This window comes from Pocillopora verrucosa, chromosome 3, assembly GCF_036669915.1.
Source record: "Pocillopora verrucosa isolate sample1 chromosome 3, ASM3666991v2, whole genome shotgun sequence".
NCBI classification, from domain to species: domain Eukaryota; kingdom Metazoa; phylum Cnidaria; class Anthozoa; order Scleractinia; family Pocilloporidae; genus Pocillopora; species Pocillopora verrucosa.
The window spans coordinates 29,725,960-29,735,198 of record NC_089314.1 but is presented as its reverse complement, the minus strand read 5'-3'; the positions used below and the strand labels follow the sequence as shown (position 1 = coordinate 29,735,198).

The 9,239-nt window shown below is 36.0% G+C and overlaps 1 pseudogene; it reads right to left on the bottom strand.

Annotated features, from left to right (window-relative positions):
- Positions 1 to 1,004: 1,004 nt before the first annotated feature.
- On the bottom strand, positions 1,005 to 6,725 carry LOC131786692 (transmembrane protein 198-like; annotated as a pseudogene).
- Positions 6,726 to 9,239: the final 2,514 nt, after the last annotated feature.

Genomic DNA, 9,239 nt, shown 5'->3' with positions numbered 1-9,239 from the left:
TACAAGTGGTAAAACCATATTCAACATGAAAAAAAACTACTAAAAATTTGTTGGTGAGCCAGAAAACCATCAAAAGTGAAAGGAACAACCAAATAGGATCAATAATTATTGAGAATACTGACACAAAATGCTAATAAAGATATTTTGAATATGCACAAGACATTGCATTGCTGCCTTAAACCACTCATACAATTAAATTGTCCAAAAAAAAAACAGCCTATATACTGGCTTGTCACTTCCTTTCCCATTATTGACCAAAACCCTGCTGCAGTCGATCATTGTCAAGCAGAACTGAGCAAGCAGAGATGACCAAGTGCCAGGCATAGCAAAAGACAAGTAATCTGCAGCCCCACATGCACTTGGATGATCACACAATGGAACTCCAACACCAGTGATCAAGTGTTAATTTTTCCTAGCGTCACAAATACAGAGTTTAGTCTTGATGCTGTGAGAATTAGAACAGTAGAGGCTGGAACTAGTTGCTTTGACAATTCATCACATGTAACATGGGAGAGTGAAATACAATTTCATCCAGTGAATGACAGGTATATTCAGAAAAAAGAATTAAGGCTGCTCCCAAAAGGCATTGAACCGATGACCTTCCCATCAGCACTTAGCTATAGGAGTCATGTGGTAAGCAAGCCATGCAAGAGTTTATGTGTAAACAAACAAATGTAAGGAAAAGCAAAAGATCTGTCATAGCCATTTGTCCTCCTGGGTTTATCCAGGAGCCAGTGGTGTCACACTTGATCATTTGAACACTTCCCTCTGTGAATGTAATCATAGTTGAATTTTCTGATGTAAGTGTTTGGGAAACTTCTTGCACTTGAATAAATATTTTTCATCCAAACAAATATAACCATTCAATTTATTATCAATTTATCCTCTGCCTGGGAAATAACTTATATAAATTTATCTTTTTGTAAGATTTTATATACCATGCCTTAACTTAATTCCATTTTTTCCTCTCTGTAAATTAAATATTGATGACATTTTGTTTTCTAAAACTATAATTCTCCTCTGAACATGAAGTACGAATATTTTCATTTCCTTAACTTTAACTTTGTCAGTATATAGTTCCTTATAAATTTTTTCTCAGGTTGTGTAGGAACTATTTGTCCAACAAACTGCCTACATTGTTTGGAAGGAAAGGTTAAAATTTTGTTTTCATTTTGTTTTCTATCATTATCTTTTAGAAGTTACATAAATTAAAATTCTGTTAGTTTGACTAAGCTTCTCAATGAACATATTTGTAAACTCTTTGGAATCTACACTTTATCTACATTCCTGTACCTTAGCATGGGATCATAATAATTCATAGTGCTATCTAACATTATTAGAAATGATAAAATGATTTAGGAATCTTCTTCAGTTGCTGGAAAAAAACATTTGTGAGATTTGTCTTTCAAGTACTGGCAAACATAAGATCCTGAAGTTTTTTTTAATTGACATCTGTTTACTTGTTTTTCAATCATTTTGTAAGATGTGCACATCTTCTATTTGAAAGTCCCTGAATTTTGAGAAGCCTCTTGCACAAAATATAAAAGCAAAAGAAACCTACTGATTCTTAAATAATGAACAGAGCATAGGAGAGGTTTGTTAAAGATGTTTTAATTTAACTCAAAGAGCAAACCAATCATGACAAGAAAACTTCAGAAATTGTCTTTTTACTCAAACACAAACCACAAGCCACAAAACAGTTATGATCACAGAAAGTCCTAAAAATTTCAGCTTTTTAATTTTTACCATTTTGCTACAAAAGAACCTACCGATTACTCATTGTTACTGCTGTTACTTTATCCACTAAATGCTAATTTTTTTGTAAAAGCTGTGTTTTTACTTACAGTTCAAAACATTTTATATTTTGTCCATAATAAATTATTTCATTCAAGTGTAAGTACTTTTACCACAGATTACAAAAAGCAGTTATTTATAAATCTTAAAGCTGACAAGTTTTTAGTATTTACACCAGTCCACATAATTTTATGTACATTAATGAATGAGTCTGTTCTCTCTACTATGCTCAGCTGATGTGATTGTCTTTAAATTTTGCTTACATTAGCTAATGTGTAGGTTATTTGTTACATTCTAAGAGAAGTGTTTTCTTTGATTAGTCAGACATGATTATTTACCAAAACTAGAAGTAGTTCTTGATGATGAATCAAAAAATATTTACCCTAAGCTTATCCTTCCCTCTAGGCTTTACAAAAGGTACTGTCATCTGTTAATTAAAAGTTGATACAGAAGTTTTCATCCAACTATCCTTTTCCTTCTTTCAGGTGCTTTTAGCTATAACATGTACATCAATAATTCTTGATGAGATGTTGAGAAAGGTGAAAACACAGCTGTGGAGTGAATTCAGTTGAGTAGCATTTCTTGAGTGTCTGGACCCTCCCTGGGTATGCATCATGTCAGTCCTCTCTCAATAGCATGGGGGCCCTTTGATGGGTGTGGTCAATATGTAGGGAAGGGGTTGGAGGTGCTTGCGCTTGTTCTGCTAGGAGTTCTGTCATTTCTACATCATCTGGAGCAGAGTAATATGGAGATCCCATCGCATAACGCTTGTTGTGAAAGTCTGCGCATGGATAAGGAAAAAATAATAGGAATGGTGGATATCTTCTGTGAATTTTCTAATGTTTTAATCTCGACAAATAATTCTATATTTAACACTTCATAATACTACAAGTTAAACTTACATAGTAAGAAATCCAAATTGTTTTCGCTCCCAAGCAAACATTAATCCTTACAACCTTAAAAAGCAGCAATTGTACTTAAGAATGATATCTCCCACTTGAAACCTACAAATTAAAATTGTTTACACGTAGTTGGAATAGCTCTGTATATAAACTGTGGGGCTAATTTTCTCCCCCAACCCTCCTTCTGTTGCTTGATGGTATGATAATTTGTACAGTTTTTTTTTTTTTCATTATCTAATTTGCACCTCAAAAAATTCATTTTCAAAATATTTATCTTACCAGTACATGTAATGAAAAATGCTACTCAAGAAAAATGAAGAATGGATGTAAGTCAAAATATTTTGTTGACAATAAATTTTGCATCAGATATTAAGAGTAAAAAGCAGATATTAAATATAAACAACTTATCAGATAGCCGCAAACAAAAATATGTAAGAAATGCAAAACCTATACCATGAGTAAACTTTAAATAAATTATTTACAAATGCATGTTACTTCCATGTTACAGTTATGGATTATGTTTCCCTCCAATGCCAAAGAGCATACTTCATGCAACCAAGAGAAGACTACCAATAGTAACCACTACAGCTTGTTCCTAAATTAAACTCTGCTTAAGTTAATTTCATCTGAAAGCAGTGAGATTTTATTAATAACAGCAATTGGTACAATGTCACTTCAAATTATCCCTTTGGACAATAACAGTGATTATGTAAGTTAGTCCCATATTACACATAACAACACAAGCTCTATATAAAATCAATTAATTCAGAGAGTTATGAAAAGCATTACATAATACAGGCACCTTTAAACCCGCTGGTGGAGTAAAATGTTTCGATCATTTTGAGTTGAATGATTTCTACGCTGGCTCTCACCCTTTTTAGGTTTTGGAGGTTGTTTTGCTGTTTTGAGGAATTGTACCAGCAATCCAATCAGTACCAGAAGTGGCCACACCCCCAAAATAATCCATGAAAACATGCATGGTTCATGTCCTTTAATATTCTTCATGAAAATTTTCAGCCAGAAGTAATCCAGCAATCGCAGATCCTCAATAAAATAGTCCAGTCCTCCCACAATTAATGCCCCCCCATTAATTGATGATGAAACAATCAGAAGAACTCGTTTCCACCAAACATTTGCCCCTGCTATGAGAACAGAAACCCCAATGATGACTCCAACTGGTATTGATAGTGTTGTGTATTGGTATAAAGATGCAAAACCAAGAAGGAACACCATCGCTAAACAAAAACCAGCCATGATTCCACTTGAGAAGAGTCCACAGAAAACTACTGTTGTACACAGAATTCCTGCAAAGATTGCTACTGCTGCAACAATTAAAAGGACATAGTGGATTGCCAGAGTGCTTCGAATCAAGCATATTACATAAGAGAGAAGGGCTGCAGATGAAAATCCCGTGGCAAATAAGGTTATTCTCTGGTATTTGAATCCTGAATGTAAAAAGGGAAAATGAATTGTTAGGGTTTTAAATAATGATTTGCTTATTTATCTTTATGACATGGTTTTATTTTGTAAAATAGTTCAGAACAAATTCTGGGGTATGAAAATGTCATAAATTTGAAGACAGAGAAAATTAACCAAAACCAACCACATCCAAGGCAAACAAAACAATTTTTAGGACTCAATTCACGATATCTTGTGGTTTGACCCAGTGCAACAACAAATAATCTCTATTACTAGGATGCATATTACACTAAGTGACTAAATTATTTTTTGTGGCCTCAAGATAATAAAATTTACATCAACAACAGCAATGAAAATAGTGATCAAGTACCATGGCAGAAATATTGAAGAAATGTAAAATGATTTCTGTGTTTACATAGCCTGATGTAAACATGCGGGAGGTTGGGAGAACACAAGATAAGCGTAGGAAACCATGACGCCACCCACCCATGCCCCCTAGTTTCATCATTTATATGTCAGCCACAGAGGTTGGTGATGGATTGCGAACTAAACATGCAAGCATCAAAACTCAACACCAGATTTGCCCAGAAGCATGAACAACTGAAAAGACCTTGATAACAGTAGGCCAAGATTGTAATCCTAAACTAGATTGGACACCCTTGCAAAAATTTTAGGAGGGAAAATTAACTCACCTAGTAGATTAACCTTTTACCTTGAAAAATATTATTATCATTACCATGATAGCACTAAGACAATCAACACCCTTCACCACAACCACACCCAAAGGGAACCCGAAATTAAAACCTCCCCACGAAAATTACCTTAACTTTAGACTCCAGGAAGTGGTTTGCCCATTGATCGTCGCAAATTTTTAGAATGCATGAAACAAAAATTTGCAATTGATATATATTCAAATAAAAAGATGTTTACTTAATGGTCTCAGAACACAAGACAATATACAGCAAGCTCCTGCATTTCGCGCTGAAAACAGTCGCGATATACAGAGACGGGCTATCGGACCGCGTCCAGATGTAAATTTTAAAACTTTTTAGGTTGCTTAGGAATAATACTTTGTTTTGAAGCAAGGAGTTATCCAACAACAAAACTGAAACATGTCAAAAGCTTAAATTTGAACTGCTTCAGCTCAACAGGAAATGACATGAAATTACGGGTTGATCAGTGTCTAATTTCGCATCAAAAAGGACGAATGGAAGCAAGTTTCACGTGCACCACTATGTAATTTGAATTTCTTTCGTTGTGAAGAAAGTTTTGCTACGTACTTAAACAAAAGAATTCAGAGCCAATAAAATGTAAATGAGGCGAAATGAGTCATTCGACATCGTTAGTTGTATCTGCCACCATTTTATTTAAAGCGATGAATAAAATAATCTCACAACAACGGCGCCTCGCGATTTTTTTCCTCATATTTTTGTAAAAATGATTTCAAAAGAAAGTTGACGTGTGTTTTTTTCTACACGCCAGTGCAAATACTCGGGTAATGCAGTTAGCGAGAACAAAAATATTCAATCCTATAACGATCTCCGATTGCAAAACGCGTGAAAACAAGCAAACACGTCCTAAACAGCTTAGGGCTGATCTCTTAACAATATCGACTCACTAAGGTATCGGAAAATTACTGTGCCACGATAAAAACAAACCACCTTTATCGGTTCATATTTGCCATTTGAACGAAAGTGTAGGCGATGACTCATTTGAGAGGAACCCCCTTGAGGACGAGAATATTTCTTAACCACAACTGCTTACATCATCTCCTCTGCGAAATCTAGTTCATTGTTCTGTTTTGAATACTATCAAGTGATTTGAGCTTTCTGAAATCAACAAAATGTCTTTACAAGTTTTTCTCTTCTTGCCAGCGTTGTGCGTAATTTTTTTTTAAGATAGACGGCACGCGTCTACGATTAGAGAAAGAAATTATAAGCGATGAAATAATTGTATCAACATTTTTTCTCACCTAAAATTAAGTTAAATCCGCCGATGACTATACACACAGATGAAGCAATTCCAGGTCCAAATGTGATTGGAAACTCCAGATCTTTCCACTCGCAACTGAAAGGTTTATCCGTTCCACCATTCGATGAATTGTTTGCGTTGTTCGAGGTTTCATTGTTTTCCATTGCCGCAGCCGACGAAATCCAGTAGAAGGCCAACACAATCGCTCGCAAAATCGTTTCGGAAATACGTTGCGGTCTTCCCATCTACAGTTCAATCAAGAACCGACAAAAAGCGCAATAAGTGAGCAAATAAAAGATTTCGAGGCCAAATTCAACGTACTGTACTCAACGAACATAAATCTCAGTTACTATCTCAGCCAATAGAACATACCATCCTGTAATGAGCGAATCCTCGTGAGCGTTTCAATTTCAACACCGGTTACGAAATAATTTCCACACCATCTACTGAAAAGCTGTCTTTTTCCTGCTGACGATTCTGGATTAAAAAGTTGACGAGGTATTTTGATCTACATGAAACAGAACGCAGTAAGACCACACAGTCAAAGTTACAAAACGCACAGCAGAGAGATATTACACTATGTGTGGACCTCTCATGCAGTGTAAGCCTATTACAAATTAATTGCGCAGCAGACGTCATGAATTATTAATTTAATGTGTCACGCACTCTCTAGAGACTTCTTCAGGGATCAAGAGGAGAAGAAAGAAATGGTTTCATTTCGTTTTCGTTTAATATTTTGTGAGAAAAAATTTGTGAATTTTTTAAGAGTGGTTGTGCAGCAATTCGCATGTCGTGATTTTGTTTTTATTTTCCACACTTTCTTAATTAGCTTAATTAAAATGAAACCGCTCCTTCTGATATGTCGGAAAAGCGAGGAAATAGTGAGCTGGATATAAATTTGGAAAAATTCTGCCAATCAGAACTATAGCGGAGAAATTTATAAGTGGGAGGAGACGTTGATAAAAATTACACAGCCCGCGTTACAAGGGCCTCGCGTGAACGCGAGTGACACGCGAGAGTAAGAGCAGATCGCGGGCAAACACCCGCGGAGATAGAGCGAAAAAGCTCTCAACCTCTTTACACTTAATTAGCATGAGCATTTTCCGGGAATTTAACTTTTTGGATTGGCGATATTCTGCACTTTACGGTAACCTAAAAGGTTGCGTTCTGAGAAGATTTAAACACCTAATGAAAATAATTTTCTTTGTTATTTTCTGCGTAAGCGGTAGATTATTTTCTAGAGAAGGCAATAGTTTCAGATTTTTTAGGCTTGACAGGTTTTACATAAGGGAGCTACTCGCTAGATGATTCCGTCACGGATACTTTGGATTGAGTTCGAAAACGAAGATGATTCGTTAACACTTGATTCCCACGCGGAGTTTTTAATTTAATGTAAATGGTAACAATTTGGGCTTTTTTTTCGGCCGGATTTTCATTTTCTCTAGCCAGAACTTATCAAGGTAGGAATTGATGGCAATCCGCAAAATCCGCAAAAGCTAAAACATGCAATGTTTTCATTGATACGTGGTTTTCATCAAGTCGTGTGATTCCTTAGCTCGCGCGTGGTTTCTCGCTCGCGCTTCTCGGTTTAAAATTCCCACTCCGCCCTGACCTCGTAAAAGAATTGGAAAAGAAATCCTGAGGAGTTGGCACAATAAAGCGCAAAAGTGATGATCAAAAGGTGTGCTGTATTCCAAGCTGAGATCGCCAACAACTCATGAGCAACGAAACAGAAAATATGCAAATAGGAATTGATTACCACTTGTGTGCAGCACCTTGGCACCTTGGCTTAAGCTTGTAACTCTCCCCACTATCATTTACACGTTTCCTCGTTAAATAGTTACAAGAATTTGTTGTTAGATCAAGATCACAACTTCTACTTGATAATTTTGAGTATTCTTATAACCTACTGGATAATGTATGGATATGATAAGGAGAAGGTACAAGTTAATTACTTCTAGGAGTTGAGGTTAAACTGCTTTTCACCAGCTTTCGCTTTCTAATCCGCTGAACTTTGCTCCGTTGAAAAGTTGGAAGACACGATGAAATTTGACATCTGTTATCTCCAATTTCTGAGTTTGTTTTCGTTTTCTCTGTTTCATGATGAGTGAAAATACTTCTTGAAATATAGTGGTAACAGCTTAATTTGCACACTCGTAATCATCGAATAATTTAATTCATGTTGGAAAAGTAAGAGCTGTAGGAAAAGTAGAGCGTCTTTCCCTGACAAGGATCTTTTATCTCATCATGATAAACGTTTCTCACTTTCCAATTTTTGTTTCATTCTGTTTTGTTTTTCTTTCGCGCAGGATTTCATAGATCTTATCATGCTAGTAATGCGGAAGCCGATTTATTTCCTTATGAACGCAAACCTTTTTCGAAACAGAAAGAAAGCATTGTTTTTCTAACCAAACGCGAAATTTTGACACAACAAAGAAGCTTAGCGCAATTAACTTTGGTCTTGTCAATATTTTGCGTGATAAGCGACTCGACTAAACATGTCCTCTTTTGTTTCGCTGAAACTGAAATTACGCATTTATGAGCGCTTTTTTTTTAAAGGCTTGCTGATACAAAAAGAAAGGTTTTCCCCAAATTTATTTAGATCAGTATCCAATCCACCGTTGATTTCAAACCAAACGCTTTCAATAAACAACTCCAAACTTAGAATGAAATTTCTAATTATCGGATAACGTATAGGCCAAACTTGAAGGTTATACACGGAAACCAGTTTAAACCACAACTAAACAAACGGCAAACCGTATCTTGAACTTACCGAGAGCTTTAAACGGGTGAATTCCCTTTTTTTTCGACCAACATAACGAGTCTTTCATAAGGCAAGAAAAAGAAAACCGGGTGGCATAGGTACATAAGCTGTGTTCATAACGTGGTGAGTGGAAGATATGCTAATGACAAGACTTACAAGTAAACACAGCCGTTCCAATGACACCATCACCCGAGAAAAGCGATATCAATTAAAATTTCATGAGATAGCTTTTTAGTTTTTCCATCCGGTGTTTTAGCAGTATGGGATGTGGACCTTGGGGGTCGACATCTACTAATGGATTTGGACTCGGGGGTCTATATCCGCTGATGGATTTGGACCGGGGTTCAAATCCGCGGGGGGTCTAAATTTGCTGTGAAGTCGGACCTATG